The following is a 26,423-nucleotide window of genomic DNA, read 5'->3' as shown; positions in this document are numbered from 1 at the left end:
TATGTAAAGACTCAGGGAGAAGGGGCCGTCCACAAGCCAGGAGAACTCTTACCAGGGGTGGATTTGTCAGGCACCTTGATCTGGGATGCCCTCACCTCCAAAATGGAGAAATCACTTAGTGTAGTCTGAGTCCCAGTCGGAGGTGTTCTACCAAGGCAGCCCAAGCACCTGAGCAATGGGCATTACAGGGCTCGAGTTTGAGACTGGAAGTGAAGATCAGGAGGCCACCTGACACACTGTGACGTCCTATGGAAATGGCCACTGAAACCAGACGGTAGGGCTGGTTGTGACTCTTCCTGTCATTACCCTCTTTTGTATTACATCTGTTACTATTAAGTCTTTCTGAATAGCACACAGCCTGTTGTTTCTGCAGCCACATTTGGGTTGAAGGATACAGATCTCATGTGTAGATGGGGTTCAGGTCCAGCATCACAGGGAGATAAAACATTTGAGACACTTGCTCATCTCAGAAGTGAGCCATCAGCTCATCATAAGCCACAAGGAAGAGATGAACCTAGAAGATACTCAAGACCTTGGTAGAAAGTTCCTTCCATAATGCAAGTCACTGAGAATGCGGCTTCCCGAGAAGGGAAAGCTGACTTAACCAAGCAGAAAACCAAACGTGTACTTCTGAGCTCAGTGTCTACAGATGTGAAATGGATGGGGATAAGGATGCCTTGATGAATAGTTGAGAATAAGAAAAAAGAGACAAAACAGAATTTCCAATTTTCTGAACTCTGCGGGGAAAGACTAAACCAGCCTCCCACCATCGAAGACAGATAGCTCACTCCCCTTTGCACAGAGGAGGGTACTGTCACACTGTTTATTCTCTTGTCTATCTTGGACTTCAAACCCATGGAGCAATCTCAGCACTGGGGGCTCAGCTCCTCTCCACCACGGTAAGAAAGGAGACCGAGCCAATACATTATATGGGAAGGAGGGAACCACCACCACTATAACTGACATTGCACAGTTCTCTGGCATCCAAAGTGGGGACCCTCATAGCCTTTGTACTGTGACCAATTTTGCAGGCCATTTCTTCAGAGCAAGGCTACCAGATATTTCTCTCCCCACTCCCTGCGGTGTTAGCAGAGCTCCAGCTCCAATTTCAAGAGCACCTGATGACAAAGCTTGTCTCTGTCGGGTTCCAGCACTATCTCCTGTCACCCAGCCTGCTGGTACAGTGATGTTTGGATGATAACACCTGACATTTTGTTAATCACCCAATCAATGATTAACTGAACTTTGTATCTCAGCTAAAACCCACAGAAATTATTATCACCTTGGTCCTTGCCGAGTCCAAAGAATCGGAGGGTTATTTATCTCAAAGAGATTCCGCTCTGCTCATTTCAGAAACTCAAGAGATCAAATGGTCCTGGATAGTCCAAAGGGTTATTAATTACAGGTCTCGGAATCATACCAAACTTGCTCTCCCGTATGTAATGACACACACACAACAGAATGCACTTTAAGTGATATGTCTTAGTGCTTTTCAAAACTTTAGAAACATGTAATTCTATACTAATAAATCTCAAATTTTACTAATCTTAAACCAGCTTTCCTAAGGATCTTCACCAAGCAATATACAACAATTTGCTTCATTCTGGTGATTTCCATGAACTTAAAAGTGAAAAAAAAAATTAGTACACTTTAGAGTTTCACTAATTTAGAGCCTCTAATTAATCTGAAGCCATGAAATCTAGCTTCCTTTAAGCGCCATACAGAATTCCCTTCATTCATTGCCACTTTACGGGTGACATATTTGATAACCCCTCATTAAAATTTTAAAAATTGGTAGGTGATCAGATTCAAATAACAAGTATCACCAAGGCTATCAGACCCTTCAGTCTGTGTGGCTTGGATCAAGATGAAATTATAATTTCATATAATATAATATAAATTATAATGAAATTATAATTTCATATAAACGCCACTGCGTTTCATGGCGCACATGTGAGATAAAGATTTCCTTTCAAGGAAAACGGTGCCCCAGAGGGGAGGCCCGCCTTTTGTGGGTACGTGGGGTATTTTTGCACTGATGACCTGTGACATGTTTCTGTCCCATTATAACCTACCCAACAGGAGGCAGACTTAAAATTAAATAGACCAAACATCACGCATCCTCTGATTATGACTAAGATGACACTTTATGAAGGTACACAGACCTAAACAGAGATAGCAAATATAATGTGACAACAGAGGGACAACTGGTTAGGGAAGAGGCATGGCAACCCAGGGACGGCATGGCCAATCTTGGCTGTGAATTTAAATGTGACATTAGCAAGCGTGTTCACAGAAAGGCAACAGATTGCAAACTCCTGCAAAAACGAGACGCCAAATACAGAAGAAACACAATGGGTGCTGTGATTCAGAAGCTCTACTTTTGAACTGGAATGCCCTTTTTAGTAAGGGCAAAAAATGTTCCACAAAGTCACACTGTAATTAAAAAAAAAAAAAGATAAGTCACTGCCTGGATGCATAAACAGAACCATTTGTGAATAGGAAAACAAAAAATTTCCTCTTCCAAACTAAACTTTACATGTTTCCTTAATGATACCAATTATGGCGGGGGGAGGCCTGGCAGCAACTTCTCTTTTAACAGAATAAAAGGCCAATATGAACTTAAAGACAGTCTCTCCCCGGCGTGCTCTCCCCTACTCTATAGGAAGTGATGTAATGAATGCCTCATCTCGGCGCATATTAAACCAGCACCAGCTGTGCGTGGCATTTCTGCAAGAGCATGACCAGCTCCAAATGTCTAAGGAATGTAGGTTTTAACGTTTCAGTGGGTTCTCCGGTAATTTCTAAATGATCCGTCTTTAAAACTAAGTATCGTGTTGGAATGAACGGAATTGTAACCCACCAAATTCAATTCTGGCCTGAACTCTGCGTTCTGTAAGGCTGCAAAGATGCATTTTTAATGCCGTTGACATGAGATCTTGATTTCTGGTCAATTTCACCCAGAGACGATGCATTAGTTTTGACCAAATCACTGAGAAGCATGTTTTGTTTTCCCAAATGACCACGAGAGTCCAGCAATTTTCCCAGGTGGCAGCATTCAAGGACCATAATCCAGAAGAGCAGACTTTGCGAAACTGTGGTGGTCTGGCCATGACGAAACATCACGGGGGCGGGGGGGAGCGGAAACAGTAGACATCAATGCTCCCATAGTTCTGGAGGCCGGAAGTCAGATCCAGTATCGGTAGGTTTGGATTCGCCTGAGCCCTCTCCCCGGCTTAGAAAGGGTCTTCGTGTTTCATTCCAGCTGTGTCCCTGCACAATCTTCTCTCCACATGGCCCTGGTGTCTCCCTGTGGGCCCTAATCTCTTCTTCTTGTAGGGTTTCAGGCACCTGCACCAGAGTCCCCCCAAATAGCCTCCTTTTAAAACTTCATCACCTACACATGCCCCCTCTCCACAGGCAGTCACATTCGGAGGTACTGGAGGTTGGGGCTTCACCATACTAACTTTTTAGGGGTAGGGGAGGCACAATTCAGTCCGTAATAACATGATGCTGAGTTTTAAAGACAGGTTATTTAGAAATTACCAGAGAACCCACTGAAACGTTAAAACGTGCATTCCTCAGACATTTGGGGCTGGTCATTCTTTTGCAGAAATGCCACACACAGCTGGTGATGGTTTAACAGGAACGGAGATGAGACAGTCGTTACGTCACTTCATTCAACCAGCGTTATCTAGCATTCATTTATGACCAACCAAATGTTTTACCCCTTCCCCATGAAATCAATGTCATTGGGATAAATGCAGTAAAACAAACCAAGAGAAGTCAACAAAGCAAGCAAACACAGGAGACACAGAGCCAGCTTGTCACGAGCGGGACGGTGAGCTGCCGCTATAGCTCCGAGCTCTGGGGGAACCGAGGGTGCTGCCGTCATGGGTGTTCACGGCGACCTGTCTTGACAAGAGAGGGTCCTGTGGTTGAAGGAAGACTTATGATAAATGGAGCCTACTTCTTCCAACACTATTACAAAACTTTCCTGCAAAAAATTAAACCACTAAAACCACAAATGCAGACGTTCCCAAATTTCCCTATTTCACAATGCTCAGAGTGTCTTGTGAATTTTTCATAGCATTCCTAGGCCAAAGGAAATACCGCAAAGTATTGCGTATGAAGTAGTCGTGTCCAGAAGAGTTACGTATTGTGACCTAACAACTTAGTAGTTGTTTGGGGGACGACAACGACATATATATAACAATAAAATATAATATTTTTGTCTCATTCTTCAAAGACCCAGGGACTTAGGATGGGCCCTCAGTAGCCAACGTGTTCGTGGAACACTGTGAACCTTCACAGCCACTGGACTCTGATTCAGCACCACCACAATCATAATTCCTGTTCTGTCTTGACTTCTTGGATTTTTGAAAATTTGAAATATCATGAGGTGCCCCCCTGGGTGCCTTGGCACACAGTTTGGAGAACCACATCCCTAATAAACTACAGTTTTGACAAAATAAGTAATTAACATGACAGAATTGAAAGTGTTCCTATAATCAGGATGGGGCACGTGCAATGTTTTCTCCTTCGTAAACTCTGAAAAGGTCTACTGGATTAGACCAAAAATCTAGGAGACTGGTTGGCAGCTTATACAAAGGGGTTTGCTTCTCCTAAGTAAGCCCAACCTGAAGGTATTATGGTGCAGGTTTTTTAGAAGATCCAGCTGACAGGAGCGAACCTTGGTGGGTTTAACCTGGAGGGGTAAAGTGTTCTATGTGTCAGTTTTGTGACTGAGTCGAGGCTGACGTAGGGGCAGAAGGAGACTGTGGCCCGGAATGCCACGTTCATGGATGCAAGAACCACACAAGAGGGAGGTAGTTGGGGGTCAAAGTTGGCAAAATGCCCTGGGAATAGCAGAAAAAAAAGAACAAAGCCTTGTGTCATTGTCAATGGCAGGTACTTCCCTCCTCAAGCCCCCTTGTCTTCCTCAGAGAGAAGTGAAGATCTATTCCACCCACAGGCCAGGGTCTCACCCAGAAAGAGGGGGAAAGTCTCTGGAAATGATAATTTGCAATGGTTTCCAAACAGCGAGCTTCACACACGCTTTTTCAGCCTTTGAGGAAAGTAAGAGATAAAGCCCCGACCTTCATCTGGAACTGTCACGATCACATTTTAAAATGCTAGTGTTTCCAAGTCTAAGTGCATTTCTGGGATGAATTAACTTGCTTCCTGATGGTGTGAAGAAGTACTGCAAGCCAGGCAGGAAACGGAAATCCATCCAAGGCTACCAGAACTCCAAAGAACAAGTATAAAAAGTTAAGAATCTTCACTTCCACCTTCCAGTGGACACATTACATAAATAAGTCTGTCCATTAAAAAGTCAAGAGTAAAATGATTCAATGACTAGTCCAGAGATACTCATTTTTTTTTTAAGGACCAAAATAAAGAGTGGAAATCCTAGCTGAGAAGTCATGATTTCCCCTTTATTTTGTATCGCAAATAAATCAGACCTTAACCAAGTACAGCAATATTTACTATCTCACAGTTTATTTTAGAAAAACAGCAATGCCTTTCTTTACAATTGAACAAGATTATTTGGGGCATGAAATTAAATAGAGCAGCACAAAAGTTTACTGAATGTTCAAGAAACAGAATAGTCTGAGAAGTGGTCTTTACACGAGAAAGCAGGAGAGGCAGGCCTTACGGAGCGTCCCAGGGTCCTGTGGCCCTGATAGCTGCCTTCCTCCCATCAGACAAATTAACCTGCTGTGCCTGTGAGGGGGGCACATTTCTCAAAGCTCAAGGACTTCTGCGGGCACTGCTCTGAAAGACGCCAATGAAAAAAAAACAAAACACAGGCCCAGCATCAGAACCACACGGCAGGGGAACCGAAATGGGTGAACAGTTTGACCGTAAGAATACGCATTTAAGACATTGCTTTGTTTAACTGAAATTCGACAACCAAATTCCACAAGCAGCAAGAGAAACAGTTTTTAACCACCGGGCTCAAGAGAACCACACAGACCTGGACCATCACCCTGGACCCCACCCAGCAACGGGGATTCTGGGCTCTGGTTCATTCCTGAACTTTTCCCCACAGCGAGCCAGGCTGCTCCTAACCACGAAGTAGCCTCCCCTCACCACACACAAGGCTTTCTTTGCTTCCTTCATTGTTTCTCATTTTTCCTTTGGGACCAAGTCTTAAAGCCTTGTCTACTGGAGGGGCGCCTGGGGGCTCAGTCATTAAGTCACTAAGTGTCTGCCTTTGGCTCAGGCCAGGATCCCAGAGTCCTGGGATTGAGCCCCTTGTCTGACTCCCTGCTCAGCGGGGGACCTGCTTCTCCCTCTGCCTATTTGTGCTCTCTTTGTCAAATAAATACATAAAATCGTTAAAAAAAAAGCGTGTCTACTTGAGCTCTTTCCACTACTTTGAACCCCGACTCCCCATTTCCCGTTTCAAACAAGACAGTAAGCCCAGCATAACGCCGAGGGTGGTCAAAGCCACTGACCCTTGCTGTTCCCTCCTCACTCCCTGCCGTGACTCCCGAGGAGGGCCTCTGAGCCCCTGGGCGCCATCGGCGGCCCAGGATGCCCACAATCCCCCCTCCTGTGGCTTCCTGGGTTCCACGCTCCCTAGGGTCCCCCTGTTCCACGGACTCCCCTGCTCTGACCCCAATGTTCCACTCTCCAGGGTGCCATGTGGGCCCCGATTTCGCCCTCCCAAGGTCATCCATGTCCGTGACTTCCTCAACACCAATTCCCAAGCCAGACCTCAGTGGGGATCTGGCTCGGAAGGCTGCTCTCCGAACGGCTGTATTTCCATTTTACCGTTGGCCCGAAACTCCATCTAGGTCCTGCCCCAGAGCACCTTCAGCTTCCGGTCAGGCACCACCCTGCAACTCCCCTCTGGGCCCCACACCCTCCTCTGGGGTCCTCCGGTGTGTTCACTGCTCCATCCAGGCCTGAGGCCGTTGCTCGCAGAGCTCTCTGGCTCTCACACAGCCCCTTCCTGCTCCTCCTTCCAAGGGCGCGTGCTCCTTCTCCCAGGCCGGCTCCTCCCCGCACGTTCTCTGAGGGCCTGTCCCTCACCAGCACTACACCCAGGCATCTCCTCCAAGATCCCTTGCCCCCAAACGCAATATCTGCTTATTGCCTGCCTCTCCAGCTCTGCTCTGTGTTCCAGGAGGGCAAGGATCCCATGTATTTTATGCCCTTATGTATATATCGGGTAATTCCTAAGGGGTCTATCATGATGTGCATCAGAGAAACATTCTTCGAATGAATGAACATACCCCTCATATCCACATGATCCACTACCTCACAACGGAGAGATCTTCATTTGTACATGGAGTAAAAATCTGTTCTCTCATTTAACAGGTGCTGCTGACAGCCTACCGTGTGCCGGGGACTGTTCAAGGGGCTGGAATTTTGAGAACAAAGACAAAAATCCCTGCTTGCCCTCACGAAGCTTACATTGAAATATGATTTTTGGCCTTAGATCAATCTGCTCCTTTTTTCTGCCTCTTATATTTGGAAATAAAGCTTCATAATTGCTTTGTAAGATGGTATCCTTAATATCAGGACTGTGCTTTGGCATACAGCTAATGTCCCTGCAAGAAATCCATGCAAATGATATCAAGAATACACATGAAGAATTTGGACCCCAAATGGTCCTATCAAAGCTATCCTGGGGGGAAAAAAAATGCAGACATGTGTTTTGTCACGTGAAAGAGAATGACACCTTCCTAGGCTGGCCAGATTTGACTCTGATCTGCTGGGGAAACTAAAACATCAAAAGAAAAGATGTGTGTTAAAAAGGGCAGGGTGAGTAGGTGGTGAAGATTTTAATTCTGGAAGCAGAGAATAAGTCCAGTCCCTGATGAAAACAGGGCTGTCCAGAGCAGACGGCATCTTGTCAGCTGCTTCTCGCACCTGGCTCACCTGGCTGGCGCGTCGCCCCAGCGGACGTGCCCACTTAAGGCTTTCAGAAGTCCTGTCTTAAACCATGAGTTCTCAACAGGGCTGTATCCTTCCCCCAGCAGGCAAAAACATGGCTTCTTGGGGAAAGCAAGAAAAAGTATCTTTTTGTTTTGTTTTGTTTTGTTTTGTTTTAGAGAGAGAGAGAGAGTGAGTGAGCATGGAGGTAGGGAGGAAAGGCAGGAGAGGGAGCGAGAGAATCTTAAGCGGTTTCCATGCCCAACGCAGGGCCTGATGTGGGGCTCGATCTCACAGTCTTGAGATCAGGACCCTCATGGAAATCAACAGTCAGACACTTAACTGACCGAGCCAGCCAGGTGCCCCAAGAAATTTACTTTTTGAATGTATAATGCACAGACACGCTTACCTCACTTAAATAAATATGCAATATTCTAAAATTTCATGGGGGGGTTAGAAAAAAAAAGTCTAAAACGGTTCTTTAGGAGAGTAATAATGGAGAAGAGTCAAGAAACCTTGCCTGAAACATCATTTGTGGTATCTCCGTGCTCATGGGTGGCCTCTGGATAAAGAGGCTTCTTGGTACAGAAATGGTTAAGAGATAATTTCACAACCTATCTGATCTATGACAGTCGTATTCCTCATGATACATTAACACATTAACTCCCTGGGCTTACATATCATTATTTTTCACTTTTGTTAGAGCAAGTCAGTCTCCCACGTTTGGCTGGCGAAGTGTGCTTTACTGACAAGATTACACCCAGGAGCTCTCCAGACTGAAGGCCACTCCCCACAGGAGAGAAAGCCCCCAGGTGGACAGACTTTACCTGTTCAGACAGGCTTCCCCGGGAGACATCATTCTTCAAATTAAGACCAATTTATCTGACTCCACCAGGCACAGATTTAAAGACACGCTTCTTAATCTATGCATATTTCCTTTTTGCATTGCACATAAATCACGCCCAATTCTGCAAGTGACTTTTGCCATCTTTTATAGCTACAATGAATCTAATGAAAACATCATGATCACATACAAATGCAAATTTCACACGCAAACTGTGCTCTGTTTAGGGAACTGAAGACTCGCATTTTAAAGTGCACTTTACTCGCCATACAAATACCTCCTCTGATTTGTGCTTAAGAATGGAAAAGGCAAGATAAGGCTTCACCAAGGTGCTTTCCGCACAAGAGCTCCTTGCAGCAAGGTCTTGAAATGTGCTGTGCCTTCCAGTCGCCTGGCAGTTTAAAAAGATATGTATGTGCTCAGGACCCACGCCTGGAGAGTCAGTAAGCTATTATTCTCTTAACATAAATCTCCCTGGACTTATGCACTGGGAATGGAGAAACGAATGCCAGACATGAAACATGACTAGCCTTGAATACCGCCGAGACAAAGAAACAATTCGGGGGAGAGGAGCTGAATATTTCATCAAGGATGGAATGAATACTGGTTCATGGTAATGAGGACACGTTACCTCCTCCGAGGAGGTGGGCTTTGCTATTCAAACTAAAAATGTAAGGTGTGGTGTGATTATTTAGACCAAAGGAAAGACATCCTTCCGCTCCTGTAGGAGGGCCCTGGGCTGATCGAAGGAGGAGATGGAGGCTGCGGTCCAGGGTCCAGGCAGGAGAGCCTGAGCCTGGATTCCCCCTGAGGCCGAGCTGTGCGGTGAGGGCAGGGGAGGAGTGAGGCTCCCCAGCTGAGCCAAGGCCAACCTCAGATAGTCATGTGGGAGCAGACAAATGGAGTTGCCGAGGACCCACAGGAACGGCTGAACTAAGGCTGAGGGGAGGCGGTGGAAGACAATACACCGGTACTGTGACCTCAGAGAAATATTCTCAGGAGGATGGGCTTCCCTGGAACTTCCGAAGGAATATTTTTAAATGCACTCTTTCAGGATTACAGAGCCCCTAGCCATCACGCACCCCTAAACTTCATTTTGAAAGCAAAGAGCAAACGTTCACTAATTTCTAAGACAAGTGGAAAAAAGAAATCATCATGTTAACACCAGTTAATAAACCAGCACTCTGAACTTCTACGTCATTCTCTTGTTCTTCTGTGAGACCAAGACAGCATGCCAGGTCTAAGGGTGTTTGGATAGCAAAGCTGATCAAGCTGGGATTCATAAGCGGGATTACACCTCATTGCCTACAAATACGCAACCTTGCCCTTTGCATTAAGAGGGCATCGCACGAAATGAATGAGTCAAAGACAAACATCATGTGATTGGACGTACAGGGAGACTCTAAAAACAAGAGAAGCAAACAAAGGAAAAACCAGACACTTCAATACAGAGAACAAACTGACGGTTGCCAGAGAGGAGACGGGAAGGGAGGCTGGGTAATGTGCAGAATGGATGAGTTATGCATAGAAGTGTCGAATCGATACGTTGTATGACTGAAGCCGATGTAACAATGTACGCCAACTACACTTCAATAATAAAATGCTGGTACGAGGAAACTTTGGTTAAAAAAAAAAAAGTTGTATTTAAATGAACAATGAGCGCCAGGATGGCTCAGTCGGCGAAGAGTCTGACTCTTGATTTCAGCTCAGGCCATGATCTCAGGATCGTGTCCCTGACAGTCCGGCTCTATGCTCGGTGAGGAGTCTGCTGGAGATTCCCTGTCCTCCCCTTCCCCCACTCCCACGGGCAGGCGCTCTCTCGCTCTAAATAAATAGATGAAATCTTTAAAAACAATTAAAAAAAAACCAAATTGTCATTGACCAAATTGAGATTTATTTTATTTTACAGATTTTATTTATTTAATTGACAGAGAGAGATCACAAGTAGGCAGAGAGGCAGGCAGAGAGAGAGGGGGAAGCTGACTCCCCGCTAAGCAGAGAGCCCGATGCGGGGCTCAATCTCAGGACCCTGAGATCATGACCTGAGCCAAAGGCAGAGGCTCTAACCCACTGAGCCACCCAGGTGCCCCCCCCATTGAGATTTAAATGTTAAACTCTGTCTTTCATAAATAAAAACATTTTAAACTTCACTCAACCATATAAATAAATAATACAGTCACGTGTATTAAATTTTGCACGGACGACTGACGAATGGACTCGAGCACATGAGTATGCCCAGCAGATTTCATTTTTTCTGGGTCTGTCCTTGATCCCGCTGTGCGTCTCACCATCAGGTTCAGGCCCGCTGGGTAATGGCTCAAGAAGAGAGAACTGTGAGAAAATTGCCCGTCATGTTGTGTCATGTCACGACAGTAAGAGCCGTTCCAGGATCACAAATGATGTTCTCCTCCACAGGTTGTCCTAACACCCCGTAAGGACCCATCTGTGGGCACGCCCATAAACATGGCACATGCAAGCCTGAGTAACAGCCTTCCTTGGGTTTACCAAGTACTGCAAAATCACTGCACTGCGGCTTTCTGCCAGTGGAGGCGGCCAGAGCTCCGTACTGCACACAGCATTCACCTGCACACTTAAAGGAAAAACTGCACTTTGGCAATTTATGTACGTTGGAGATCATTACTGCCCACGAAAGTAACAGCTATTCCTACCAATCCTGGCAACAGGCAAGATGGCAACACCAGATGGTGTGGTGAGCACCTGTGAGAACCAGGGCAGCCGGGTTATGCGAGCACTCGGAGGGAGCAGCTAGGCAACTCCTTGCCCAGCCCCTCTCTCTGCGGACCTACAGAAGCCAGACATGCACACACTTGCTTCCGCAGGCTCCTATGTAGCTGGGAGTATATGTGAATCACCTTTGGAAAAGGAAGACTCTGTGTTGGCTTTTAATTTCGCACTAAAAAGGAACAGACACAATTCTTGGGAAATGTTCAGTTTCCTACTCCTACTTGCTTTGAATGCAGATGAAATGGCTGGATCTGCAGCAACCTCCACATGACCATGAGCGAAGGGCCAGTGGACTCTGGAAACATCAATCCCGATTTCATTGATCTGTTGGACCAAGGTCAGTGGCCATTCCACCTCTGGATTTCTTTTGACTAGAGGCAAGTAAATTTCCATTTGATCAAGCCTCCCTAGTTTGATTTTGTGTTTTCTGCAGCCGAATGTGAGGCTGACTCATAGGGTTGGGACAGCCCGATTGAGTTAGCAAACACAGCTTTCCCTGTGTTGTGGCATAAGCTTCTGTTACGAGTAGTTTTCTGAGTGTGTTTGGTGTAAAGCAAATGAATGAGTTGGGACCACACATGAAAGCTATGTATGGAATGTACCCTAAATAGTCTAGCACACCAATAAGAGAAGGAATTGAGACTGATCTGAGAAAAATTAACCTCTTTCTGGAAACCATGATGTCAAGAAAGACTTGAGTGAGAAAGACAGACTGGACAGGGTACAGGAGCGGGCGAAGGAGACCTCCTGCAGGTGAGTCTTGAGCTGAGTATGAAGAGGTCAGAATATGGCTCCTCCATACACGGGGGCCCACGCTTTGAGAAGAGCAAATCGGGCCAAGCATGAAGTCATCCCGAGTGTACCAGCCTGAGGGATAAAGGGACAACAGCAGACACAGAAGACACATTCTTTCCCTCCAGGAATGGACTCTAACCTTATGAAGGCAGAATAAGCTCACAAAGGGAAAACGTCCAGATTTCGCCCAGGCACCATTTTTGCCTGTAGCGAGCTGAATGCTACGCCCCTATTCAATGACTTGCAGTGTAATTAGGTTACGCATCAGAGATGACATCCTTCTAAAGTAGGGTGAGCCTTAGATCCATGACAAAGGACCCTGCGGGAAGAAAAAAATGCTGGAGAAGCCATGTAGAGATGACCCCGAGAGAGGAAGGATGGAACCACAGCCAAGAAACACACAGCGGCCAGCAGAGGCTGGGGGACGAGAGAGGAGGGTTCTCCCCTAGAACAGAGGGGGGACGGCTCTACTGACCCCCGGATGTTGAACCTGTAGCTTCCTGATCTGTGCGAGAACAGATCAAGTCTACGTCTTAGCAGCCTCAGGGAACTCACACACACATGCACACTCTCTGTCTTGCGGTGGGGACAGAGGGGAGGGCAGTGGAGCAGGAGACCCTTGGAAGGAAGGGAGGAAGGAGGGGAGGCTTGGAGCAGACACAGTGCAGAGAAAGTGCCTGGAGGAGACAAAGACAACGGATGTGAGCTTTCTCTGCTGGGAAATCACCCGGATGGGCTCGTTTGTTAAATGAATGCTTTTCTCTCAGCAGAAGGCAGTGCTGGTGAGAATAACAAGCTCAAAACTAAGCCTGTTTTATGGGGCTTTGTTTTAAACACAAGCATGGCTGAAGGTAAGAGGCTGGGGCAAAGTCTGTGCAAAAGCCCTCATCCTATGTGAAGCTTAGCGTGCAGACTGACTATGCCTCTGACCGGAGACTTCCAGGTGCTGACGTGTCTGAAGACCAGGAGGTGGGGGGAGGGGGTGCAGGAAGCCTTTTCTGAATCTCCTCCACACCTATATTCCCAGTTCTTTCTTCTTCATTTTTAAGTAGGTTCCACGCCCAGCCTGGAGCCCAACACGGGGCCTGAGCTCACAACACGGAGATCAAGACCCGAGCTGAGATCAAGACTCGGATGCCCATTGACAGAACCACCCAGCCACCTCTATTTTCCCATTTTTAAATTCATCATGGTATTAGTGTGAAATTGAACTATTAACGGCTAAATACTAAATTGACCTAACAGACCACTGTCAGAGGAAAAATAAACTGGATAAGTTGCTGGTGGGTCAGTGAAGGGGCATTTGGCCTTGGGCTCTGCGCAAAAGCTTTGACCATGTGGCTCCATCCTTCACTTTGGAAAAGGTAGGCTGGGGCCAGCTGTTTGCAATGCTGAAGCCTTCAGAGTCTGGCCTAGAGGCTTCCACAGAATCCACTTTATTCAGACACTAAGACATTTTAATAGTCATGGCCATGACTGATCAACAATTCTTAGACATATGAACTCGGACCAATGACCTTCACACCCCATCATTTTGGCCATGACTTTGAAATTTCTGATCACATGAACCAATCCACCTCAGACATCTCAAGCTCACTGCCTGTCCTGCCTTCCCTTCCAGCTTCCTACAGCCTCCTCTTGACCCATCGCAGGTGCCTCACTCCCAGCCCCTGCCGTTCCTGCTCATCTGTCAGCCTGGCTGCTGGCACTGCTTCCTTCTGTAAACGGCCAGATCGCACCACAGATGATGTGAAGTTCCTCCTCTCTAGTCCCCTTGCAACCACATCAGCTGTGCCCTGTAGTCAGGAACCCAGGACTCATGGCCTCATATCCTATCCACCCTACGCCAGGCACACAATTCAAGAGGATTCCACATGGATTTGAGATTGAAACACTACTGACGCATGGTCTCCAATCTTGGCAACAATAGGACGTCATGTCCACACAGCTCCGTTTCTGCTTCTGTCTCCTCCAAGCCAACCTCGGCCATTCTCTCAGTCTCCTTCCCATCAGCCTTTATGTTCACGTTGTCAAGACAGTCCCCTTTACTACACCGAGAAAACTGAGGCCACCTTCACTCCCCCCATACCTAACCCCTTAGCTCTACACCCACACCATGACTATAGAGCTTTCCAACTGGAGCCGTCCCTCTCGTTCAAGGACAGCCTCTCTGCTTTCACGCAAACCCTCCTCCAGGACTCCTCTGGGGCCTTGCTGTGGCCACAATCTCTTCAGCACCCTCCTGTTGATTCTGTCACCAAAGAGATCCGTGACTCCCTAGTTTCCACCCGCCTTGATTTCCACTCCCCTCTTGATTTCCATCAACCTTCTTGAAAACTAAGTGAGTCCCAAACTTGAATGTGCATCAAGTTTCATGGAGAAGCTTTTGGGGGTCCCTTGAATCCATCCCACACAGATGCGTGAACCCACATCTCTGAGATCTTGGCACAGAAGCCACTTTTTCACCAACCATCCTGGGATCTCTGAGACGGTTCATTGACGATATGCTCTTCCCTCACTTACGTCCATCTGCTCTGGCTTCCCCGCAAGGTTCCTTTATGAACACCTTCAAGTTAGTGATGACCCTCCAACGGCCGAATCAATCGACTTTTCTACCACCACCACGTACCTCCGTACGTGATCCCTGAATAAGCCAATGGGTGTGAATGAATGAATGAATGAATGAATGAATGAATGAATGGTCTCTTCTAGCTCCAGGCTTCTATTGCATATTTCATTGCTGTCCCACTGCTCCTGGAGGAAAGCAGCCTCAGCCTGGAAGAGGTGAAGGCAGGAGGTCACAGACTTGAAGATTCTGAGTGCTGATGACCTGTGAGCTCCTCACCCTGGAGTAAGCGCAGCCTGAGGGCACCAGCTTCTCAACGAGGGCTCTGCCTACCTTCCCCAGAAGCGGCCTGCACATCTGCTTTGAATCACACCCGAACCACAGCCTCACCCTGGCCCTACCTCTTTCTCCCTTGCCTTCGGGCATGTGGCAGAAAGAGCCGTGGATCAAGGACAGGAGGAAATAGCAAAAGCCTCCTACTGTTTCCTTTCCCTTCAGAGAGAAAATAATAATCAAGATGAATTGAGATTTCTGGAGGCTGCCTCTGTGGCACTCCAACTGGAGAAAAGATCTTGGGGGCTTGCTTTTACAGGAGCTCACAGCGGCTCCAGAAGCTGCTGTCCCCTCACTGGCTTGTCATTTGCCTCCCTTTCCCTGCTCAGGGGAGACTTGTTTACTGTTTGTACATGGCCCACCTCGACCGTCCAGTTTGGAGCAAACTGAGACTGATTTTAGAAAAATAATGAAGATGCCGATTCCTGGGCTCAGTGGAGCCGTAATGTTACATGGTCTGGAACATTTAATTGAGTGAATACCAGTTAAACACAACCACCACCACAGCAGTCACAGCCACTGCCAGACCCACGGGCACAGCCTGTTTACAGAGCTGCCCGTCTTACTGCTGAGCATGTGGGGAGGGCGGGGGCACTCAGCCCGGCCGCTGGGGGCCTAGGAGGACGGATGTGCAAATCACACAAACAATGACATTTTAGGAAAACATTTTTGATTTCCCCTTGTTCGCCTGTTCTTGAACAAGAACACAGTTCCCTTGGTCAGTTTCACTAAGCTCGGACGCGGACGCCTGCTGGAAACACCGTGTCGTCCGCGGGAGGAACTGCCAGTCAGAATGTCAGGCAGGAGGAAGCTATTTAGGGGCATCTGGGTGGCTCAGTGGGTTAAGCCTCTACCTTCAGCTCAGGTCATGATCCCAGGGTCCTGGGATCGAGCCCCGCATCAGACTCTCCAATCGGCGGGGAGCCTGCTTCCCCCACCCCCTCTCTGCCTGCCCCTCTGCCTACTTGTGACCTCTCTCTCTCTGTCAAATAAATAAACAAAATCTGTAAAAGAAAAGAGAAAAAGAAGGACACTATTTACTAGTGTGGGCTTCTGGGCTGACTTGAGTTCAGGTGTCCCCTCGACAGGGGCTAAGTCACACAACAGAGCATTGAGTCATCCTGGCCACGTACCCACTGGCGGGGATGTTATTTTGTGCCTCCAGTGATCCATCTGAGAAACGGGCATTTAAAGGATTACTTTCTACTTCTTCCAAAGGAACTTCGAGGTGTTGCTTCCCAACCACGAGAGGATGACAAGGAGAGAAAATACATGCTTTCTCCAATCAATAAAGGAATAGATGACTGAAGGATACAGCTACTAAGAAGTTCTGCGAGTACACACACGCACGCACACGCACATACACGCACACATGCACACACAAGTACACGCGCACACACGGATACACGCACACACACACACACACTCACGTTTCCCCATATGTGCAAGACACAGGGATGGCCAAAGGGGGCTGTCTGCCCAGCCGGTGCCAGCAACCAGGGGGTTCGCCCCGAGCCCCCAGGGGAGGCTGGGCCCTCACCAGGGCGTCCGGCTGGGGAAGGCCTCCGGAGGGAGTGCAGTCAGCTGCTCTGAGAAAAAGGCGAAAGGAGTATTTCGGAAACATCGTCACGTGAAACTCTGGTGTGTCTCTGTCCTTGACTAGCATTGAAAATTCGGTTGTTTGTCCCTGAGAAACATCCATAGCTCAGGAGGTGCCAAACACGGCTCCTTTTGTTTTCGAACAGCAGAGAGGAATTTTCATCTCCCACAAGAAGATCCGTGGGAGAAAAGAGAATAACAGATTGCTCTTTCCTTGAGGGTTCACACCATCTCTTACAAAGCCAGGGACTGTAAACACTTGGTGTCTGTTTGGAAAAAGCCGACTTCAACGCTCTCAAGTATTTCTGAAGCACAGGAAATTAGCATAAAGAATATAAATACCAGTGTATGCGGGAAATGACTCCTTAAAATATTAGGACATACATTCTCAAGTAATAAATGCTTGAGAATCAGCAAAGAAAATGGCTTATAAGGCATGTGCTGCTGAATAAACATGGTAAAGCGAGGACTGACCCCTCTTTTCAGTCACCCCTGCTGTCGTTCGGAGAGCCTGTCCTGGGGGTTCGTGGGTATCTGGGTATCCACTGCACTGAGCTCCTTATCAAGGGACAATTATAATTAGATAACAAACAAAACCACGATCCCTTGCAAACCATCTTGCCTTGAAGGACAAAGAAAACAGATTAAAAGGGAAAAGCCAAAAAGGCAAGCCAATTTAGAATTTTATACCAGTGTCTCACATAATTGGCTTCCAGAGGGAGGCTCTGGAAACTTGGGCTGGAGACTCCATTTCTCTTTAGACATCGTCTTTCTTCCTGCTGCTGGATAGGGTTCATGGGGTTGATGGAAGAAGGTGCAGCGACCAGCTCTTCTTATCAAAGCTGGGGACTGTTTGCTTTAATAACTTCAAATAGATTTTCTGGGGTGAAGCTTCCCCAAGTATAGAAAATACCCTCTTCCTAGTGACGTTCCGCTCATTGGGTCATTTGAGCATCGCACACTTTAATGAGGAAAAGACAGAAAAATGTCCCCATGCAAATTTACATTCTGGCTGGGAACAAGGGCAAGAGATGCATAAACTTTTTAATTATGTCAAAAATTAATTACAGACTGCAGAGTACAAAGAAGAGAAGTGCAGGGCACTGAAGCAAAATATTAATTACCACTATAAAAATGAGAAAGGCTCCAGGACTCCTCTTGCTTGAGCACTCTCCCCCACGAGGCTCCTCCCCCTGTAGGCTGCTCCCTCATGAGGCTCCTCCCTCCACAAAGCTCCTCTCCCAGGAGGTTTCTCCCTCATGTCATTTGAGTTTCTCCTCTTGCTTTGATTCCATCTGTTTGCCCAACGTGCCCAAACCTTGGAGCCTGATGTGCTGCCTCTGGTTCTCCATGCTTCACATAATGAACTATCTTGACTGGTCAACCTCCAGCAGGCGTCCCATATAGACCAGCTCTACAACCTCTACTGTGGGTGCCCAGAGCAAGCCACCACCCCTGCTGTCCCAGCTGTGCCCTCTAAACCAGTCTCACGGCTCTGCTCTGCCCTCTGCCCATCTCCTGTCAGCACAACGGCCACCATCTCTGACTGAATCAAAGTTGGATCACAACATTCATTTCTTCATGGTGCTCTGGTGGCTTCTCAAATCAACTCAGCAAAAGTCAGTGCCCTTAATGTTGCTGCCCGAGCCACGTGTGGCCAAGTCTCTTCAATGCCACGGCTTGTGTGCCCAGCTCCTGCACCCTGGTTTCCTTGCACTAGACCTCTCTTAACCCAGATGTCCATATACACAGATCTCACTCACTTTATGTTATCAATGATAAATGACCATCGTATTCCAACCAAATAACAATGATTCCCTTCTCCTTCCCTAGCACCATCAAAATCTAGTGGCTTTTTCTGCTGTGTTTTTTTTCACACAGCTATCACACTCTGTCATATACATAAATATATTTGCTTTCCATCTTGTCTTCCCCCTACTAGAATGTTAATGTCATTTGTGTTCACTGCTTTCCGCAGTTTCTATAAAAAGTGCCTGAGAGTAATTAATGAACCCATGTTGAATGCATATCGTGGAAGAGATGTACATTTGTTTGAGTCAGTATTCCATAAGAAGAACAATTCTCCTCTCTTCTTTTTGAGTGAGTTTGAAGAGGTTCTCTCTTCTTTACTGAGCCTCTCTCTCCTCCACTCCATCCTCACAGGGTCCCATGGAGAAAGAGAGAGATGCAAATGTGTCCATAGATGCAAATATGTTCACAGGGGTTCGCAGACATCTAATCCATACTCTCTAACTCATGCCTTCTCCATGCAGATGAGGTCAGGCCAGCAACTGACTTTATTAAAGCTCCTGACAAGACAAGTTCACTTTCTTGAGTCAGAGTCCCTGCTCATAAGCTAGTTTATATAATATTCACTGAGCTCATGAGGTAAGAAACTTCTTTGGTCTGAACTCTAAAGTGCTCAATACTGGAAACTTTCACACATGAGAAGTAACTTTTGGGGCGCCTGGGTGGCTCAGTGGGTTAAACCTCTGCCTTCAGCTCAGTTCATGATCTCAGGGTCCTGGGATCGAGCCCCACATTGGGCTCTCTCTGCTCAGCAGAGAGCCTGCTTCTCCCTCTCTCTCTCTGCCTGCCTCTCTCCCTGTGATCTCTGTCAGATAAATAAATTAAAATCTTTAGAATAAAAAAAGGTAACTTTTGGTAGAATTCCAAAAAAGTCTTGGGAGAAACTGCTGACAGGAAGAGCATTTTCTGTGGAATATATGTCATAGTATTTTATGGCTAAAACCAAGTCTCATTTTGGCACTTTTAAATAAAAAATGTCAACCTAATACCTCTCAGTGAATGTTTTGGACACTCAAGCACGTATTTCACTGATGGACCTCATAGTTTTTAATGCAAAGTTTGCATCATCTCCAGAGAAATAAAACTCAGGAATTTCTCCACCGACAGCCGGCAGCTCAGGTTTCTGCAAGCCAGGATGCCCTGTACCCTTCTGTCCCACAGCATCCCTCTGCCTTGAGGTTTGCAGACCACGGCCAACTCTCGGACTTGGTGCCCCTTCTACATACGTCAGATCCATGGTCCATGCAATCATATCTCGACCCTCCCCCCATCCAGAACCTAGTCCTATCTGGACCTGGTTAACACAGCCTCACGTGTAATGAGAAGGACAGTAAGTAGACGCTGCTGATAAAATCGACTCTTGCGCATGAACAACAAGACTCTGATTGTATGAGTAACAGGCGGGACCAAATGAATGCTGCCCGGGGACCTAACAGACGAGTGCAGAGATTCATTCAGAAGGGACACTGCGCAGCTGTTCCCAAGGCTCTCCCTGATGCTCTGGGCGCAGCTCTGGGCCCCCAGTCTACCCTGAATGAACTAAATCAACCTTCATATCATCTCCCAGATAGAAAAGGCTTGATGCCAAAAACACCCAACTAGGAAATGTAAGTAAATAATACAAGCCCTCAAGCTACGCATTCTATCTTACCTAACACGGTAAATCGTAAGCTACCAGGAGGAACGCTCTTTTTCCTCTTTTTCATTAAGTTCACCTTTCTAAAGGAAATGAGCTACATTTTGCTACTATTTTATAGAGGTGCCTTTGCGGGCTGCTGTGTTTACTGTTCTACATAAATAAAGTAGGATTTTCTTGAAGTTGCCTGGTCCCTGATGAAGCTCAGATTTTTGGTTCAGATTTACCTCATTCCAAGGCTTCCTGCTACAGAATGTTCCCCTGTTTTGCATTTATTTTGGGAACCTCTATTCAGTTTACCAATCTGTTGGCCTGTGCACAATCCCCACGCAGACCCCACAGATGTTTTCAGAAACAGGTAAGTGGGTTCTTCTTTTCTATTTGACTTACTACATAGAGCATTTTTTTTTTTTTTCTTTTTGGAAGTTCCCAAGATTTTAAATTCTTCAAGAATGTTAACATCAATAGGTTTTTTTTTTTTTTTTTCTAGGTCCAGGAGACAGACAGTGGGTTGGAAGTACAGGTTATCCGCCAGGTGAGTAGGGATCAGTGGGCACCGGGGGGACTCCAAGCCCACCCCAAGAGAGTGGTCTCCACCCCCTTTCTTCTGATTCTGTCTTCTGTCTTCCAGGAGGAGGTTATGCTTTATTTTCGCATAGGTTGTGAGACAGCTCTTTGGCCCTATTCTTCCAGTAGCTTATCAATTACTAATAACAAACCCTTTTTTTCTTTTTTTAATCTAGGATCTTATGTTTAATTTATCCAAAAGATACCAGCTTCCATTTGGCAGACATTTCCAGAATCTATTGTCATAATATTTAAACATGATTTCCAGATGAATTATATTTGGATGAAAAACAAAATCATATTCACAAATATTTAGGAAAACTAAAGTCCTGGGGCCGGAGAAAATCTTTCTAAACAAGACTGAGACCGGAGACGATCCAGGAAAAGTCGCAGACAGGGCTTACGGACAGGACTGCACACAGACATCGCTGAGATGGATTAACCAAAACAATTAAATAAAAGTAACTTTTTAAAATGCCCCAAAGCAAAAACACCTCAGACTTTTGCACGTATATTAATATAATGACATGTATTTTTTTTTTAAGATTTTATTTACTTAGAGAGACAGCACACAGAGGGAGAGGGAGAGGGAGAAGCAGACTCTCAGCTGAGCAGAGAGTCCAACGTGGGCCTCGATCCCAGAACTCTGAGATCATGACTTGAGACAACAGCAGACACTTAACCAATGAAGCCACCCAGGCGCCCCAACATAACCACATTTATCCTGGAAGTTCCTGCGGGCTGACTTTGTCCACGCCATAACATTCATGACTTTTGGTATGGCAGTATCATTGACCTGTACCATGGCCCTGTCAAATAATTTTGCATATTATTTTGCCTTTTCTGATGACAGAAGACAGGCAATACTGTCTTAATCTACTGCACTACTTATACAGAGAAAAAACCTTGCTTCCTTTCCCAAGGGCAAACAAACCCCAAATTCCCAATTTTTTGAATATGCCTTTGAATAAAGAGAAGACAGAATTCAAGAACGACTTACAGAACTATACAGCTATTTGTTTTAAAGATTTATTTGAGGGGGAAGGGGCAGAGAGAGAGAATCCCATGTGGAGCCTGATGTGGGTCTCAACCCCAGGAGCCTGAGATCATGACCTGAGCTGAAACCAAGAGTCAGATGCTTAATGCCTGGGTGGCTCAGTTGTTGAGCGTCTGCCTTCAGGTCAGGTCATGATCCCAGAGTCCTGGGATCAAGCCCCACATCGGGCTCTCTGCTCGGCCGGGAGCCTGCGTCTCCCTCTCCCTCTGCTTGTGTTCGCTCTCTTGCTTTGTTTCTCTTTGTCAAATAAATGAGTAAAATCTTAAAACAAACAAACAAACAAACAAACAAAAAACCAATAGCCAAAGCTTAAATGTAGCCTAATTTTGCAGCTTTGCCTTGAATTTATCCTCTCTGGTACATGTATCAGAAAGAGCTGCTATCATTATCTGAGAAAAGGAAATTAAATTGCAGAACGAAAACACTTCCACTATCAATTAATAATCTCTACTATTCTATCATTTTTTTTTGCAAGAGTCCCAAATTTAGCTTTTTTACACCTCTTTTTACATCACTATCGTTTTCTTTCATGATTAAGTACCGTGACCCCCCAAAAGGACTCATTCCCTTCTACCTCATTTCCAACAGGTCCTGTTAGCTTTGATTTTGATTTCCATCAATGGGGTCTAAGTTTCCCAGCCACGCATCTCCATGCCAGGCACACAATCTGCAGCCAACTGTGTCTGATGCCCACAGCGCAGGGAAGGAGGGAACCGTTACACGGCCAATGGGACTTTTGGAACCAGATGAGAAAGAGCCCATTTAACCTTGCCCAGTCAGTGCAAACATTACTTGATGGTTTTCCCATATGCAGGGAGAGAAAGCCTTCGAGGGTGCTTCCTCCAGGTGAGAATGATCACAAGTGCTGGGAACGCCTGGCAGTGCCGCGATGTATGTGTTGGCATGGAAGCTTCTGGAAGTCCCGTGGAGGAGTAAGATGGAATTTCTCAGATGCTCGAGCTTCAGGGTGGACAACTGAAAGGGATGACCCAGGAAGGCCGGGCAGAATTTAAGGCCCAAGGAAGGTCCTGCAGGCTTAGGTAGGATTTCTCACTACAAAATTAGATACTCATTTCTATTTTCCTTAATTTTAATGACATCGTTTTTTTGTTGTTTTCACTTAACTCTTCATTTAGACTTTGTTTTGGTGGTTGGATGAAGGTCCACCATGGCTTCTTTCCCTCTGTTGCCTAGCCCGGGTCTCGCACTATTTACTGGATAACCTTTACCTTCTTCACTAGCTGGTAATGCCGCCTTTGCATCGGTTTAATTCTTAACGTGTTTTACAGTATGTTTCCTCGTTCTTTTTTCTCTGCTGGGGCTTGGCAAACAATGGGTCACAGGTCAAATCAGGTCTACGGTCTGCCTTTGAATAGCTCTTGAGCTAAGAATCATTCTTTTTTTTTTTTTTTTTTTTAAATGATTGGAAAAAAAAACCAAACAGAAGTAAGCAGTAACATCTTTGGGGAGACAGAAAAATTATATGAATTTCAATTTCATTCTACATAAAGTTTTACTGAAAAAAAGCATGTTCATTTGTTTACATATAATTTATGGTCACTTTTGTAGTATAACAGAGAAGAAGAGTTTGGCCCACAGACCACAAATAAGTAATGTCTGGCCCATGGTCATATTCCATTGATCTGTCTATTGATTCTAAATGCCTAACTGACAAAGCAAATTTTATTAGGTATTATTTCTTATTTACTTTTTCCAAGTAAAATAAATAGATCTTTAATCAAATTACTGCTATGGACTGAATGCTTGCGAACCTTTCCCTTAATTCATAGGGTGACGTCCTAACCCCAGTGCGATGGTATTTGGAGATGGAGACTTTGGGATAAATAGAAATGGCTGACATCAAGAAGGCTGAGTCCTGGCCTGATTTAACCAGGACCCTCTAAGAAAAGACGCCAAGAAGCTGGCCTCTCCCAGCAAGCACGAAGGCCAAGCGATGACCTGGGGAGAACTTGGGAGGGGCTGACACTGATATGATATTTAGTATTTCCACCCAAATATGCCCCCACTTCCTACTTACTTGGACTTTTTATGTCTCTCAGGAAAAAAAAAATCATTTTTCCATACGTCTTCAATTTTTTGTAGTAATTTATTCAGAAAAATCATACATTTAAAAAGATCCCCAATAGAATCACTTCTTCTTTTCTAGTTTTCTATATGAATATTACTAAAATAAAGTCTTACCAGCTTCTTGCATTGTTCTTAACCACTTTTCTTGATTTTCTTGGTTTTTCCGGTAATAACACATTATTTGCAATCACAATGATAGAGAATATACAAGAATAATTTAAAATTCCACTTTTTCTCTTGTATGTATAGGTTTTCTCCTTTGCTGTGGTCAACTGCACTGACTAGTATCATCGTAATAACATAATAACACTGCGGTGCGACACAGGCCTTGCGACAGGGCAGGGGAACTCCTCGCCTACCCTTCCTCCGGGTGGTTTTACAGCCTCCTCACTGTCCCTTTTATGTGCTCTTTTTCTCAGTTCTCTCCCTTACTTGTCCAGACGGGCTGTTACCTTTCTGAACGCTGACTCCATTTCTGTTCTTGACTGGAGAGGAGAGGCCCTCTGCATGCAGTCATCCCACGAGGCTTTCGTCAGCGAGGCACCGGGATGCTGGGATGCGCCCGCCCGTCTGGAAGGGGCTGGGAGCGCGTTCACAGTGGACAGTGGAGAAGGACACGCGGGGAGGGTGGGGACATCTCATTTCCCTTTGCTTCAGCTCTTATTTTTTTTTTCACTATGTCCATGTATCACAGTTGTAAGAAACACGAGTGTTTTTGATATGGATAGAAGTACAAAATAAAATTGAGACGAGAAGGATTAAATTAAAAAGAAAACACCCCGCGTCCTCGCAACAGCGTAGGGAAGGAGCCACATGAAGACATCAAACTCGACGCAGTGCCCGGGGCTGCGCGGGTCACGTGACCTGCCATTTACTGGGCCATCACTGTGAGCAAAGACTCAGGCCGCGGCAGGAAGCTGGGCGAGCGGGGGCTTCCTGGAGCACGTGAACGGAGTCCCAAGAGATGGTGAAGGCCGCCATGTGAGTGATGCCGTGCTGCAGCGGAAAGGGAGGGCTCTGTGCCCTGGCAGGCCAGGCTGTGGGTCCTACGGCCCCGGTCACGGATCGTCTAATTCTGGGTGTCTCTTCACATCACAGCCCCAGACTCTTCACCTAAAAACCTGGGGTTCACATCTGTATCTTTCTATGTCGATGTCTGTATGGACGTAGCTACCCATCCCTCCATCTGATGATGTGTCACCCACCCATCCATCCATCCAACCATCCCTCCATCCATCATCGCCCCCTCTGCAGACAGACAGACAGACAGACAGACAGATGGAGGCAGATGGGGACATGAATTTGGACGCGCACACAGGCAGAGACACAGAGTCTCTGTGCCCATCAGGTACGCGCTCACATCATGTGTACCTTCCCTTGCCCCTCTGCCCACATTTCAAAATGACTCTTCATTCATGCATGTTGCGGGAACAGATCACCGCCCACAGTCTGCAGACCCACAAGACTACCTCTCTGCAGGCCTTCCTCTGACAGTCTTACACACGGATTATCTCAAACATGTCTGGGCACATTAGAGACGGTCGCTGAGCCGCCTTAACACACCCCCTGGGAAGCACAGAGCCCAAGGTCCCTGTCAAGGGCTTATTTGATCACTTTCCTCCTGCGCCGAAAGGCAGCCCGGTAGCCAACGTGATGAAATTTAATTAAGTGCGTATTTTCTTTCTGTCACATTTGTCAGCATTCATGAACAGACTTAGAACTGCCTGGTGCAGACATGTCACCTGCACCGAGGAGACCCGGGGGCCAGAAGGCAGGACAGTGAAGTACCAGGAGTGAAAGGAACAGCTGAAGGACAGGTCTGCACGAACCCAAGACCTCAACACCGGCTGCTTTTTTAAAACTACAGTTCTAGTTTGAATTTCCACGTCACTGATTTAGTGGAATTCCTTTTTTCTTGACCTCTAAACTGCCTCTGCCACCTTGTCATGGGTTAGTCCAAATCTATACTGTTTTGCCACAAAAATGAAATAATAAAATAAAGTGAAATCAGTGAATTATTTTCCTTCCAAATACAGTCATAATCGCATCTATCAGTCTCAAGACAGAAAAACATGAACTAAGGTGGCTCAGTCTGGAGACAAGCTTATTCTTGTCTAACACACAGTCAAGGATGGTATTTTCCTTTCATTTTTTAAATTTAAATTCAGTTAGCGACATATCGTACATCATTAGCTTTTGATGTAGTGTTCAGTAATTCATCAGTTGCGTAGAACACCCAGTGCTCATCACCTCACGTGCCCTCCATAATGTCCATCACTGGTCACCCCCTCTCTCTGCCCACCTCCCCTCCAGCACCCCTCAGTTTGTTTCCTGGAGTTAAGAGTCCCTGATGGATAAGTCAGCATTTCCTTCCTTAATCTAGAAACATGCCTTAACCTTTATTGCTCTGTCTTACAGCGATGAGAAGGGAAGGTAGGTGTGTTCAGGAAACAATGAAATGAATAACGTATTTTCACTCCAGAAGAACAAGAGT

At 46.1% G+C, this 26,423-nt stretch overlaps 1 protein-coding gene across 1 annotated transcript in view; it reads right to left on the bottom strand.

The window, feature by feature from the left end:
- ADCY2 (adenylate cyclase 2) overlaps positions 1 to 26,423 on the bottom strand; it is a 293,953-nt gene that overhangs the window by 204,599 nt on the left and 62,931 nt on the right. The gene's annotated exons all lie outside the window — the stretch shown is intronic.

Source organism: Mustela putorius, unplaced genomic scaffold (genome assembly GCF_011764305.1).
Source record: "Mustela putorius furo isolate JIRA1106 unplaced genomic scaffold, ASM1176430v1.1 tig00000589_pilon_pilon_pilon, whole genome shotgun sequence".
NCBI lineage: Eukaryota > Metazoa > Chordata > Mammalia > Carnivora > Mustelidae > Mustela > Mustela putorius.
The sequence above is the reverse complement of the archived record's forward strand: the minus strand, read 5'-3'. Positions and strand labels throughout refer to the sequence as shown.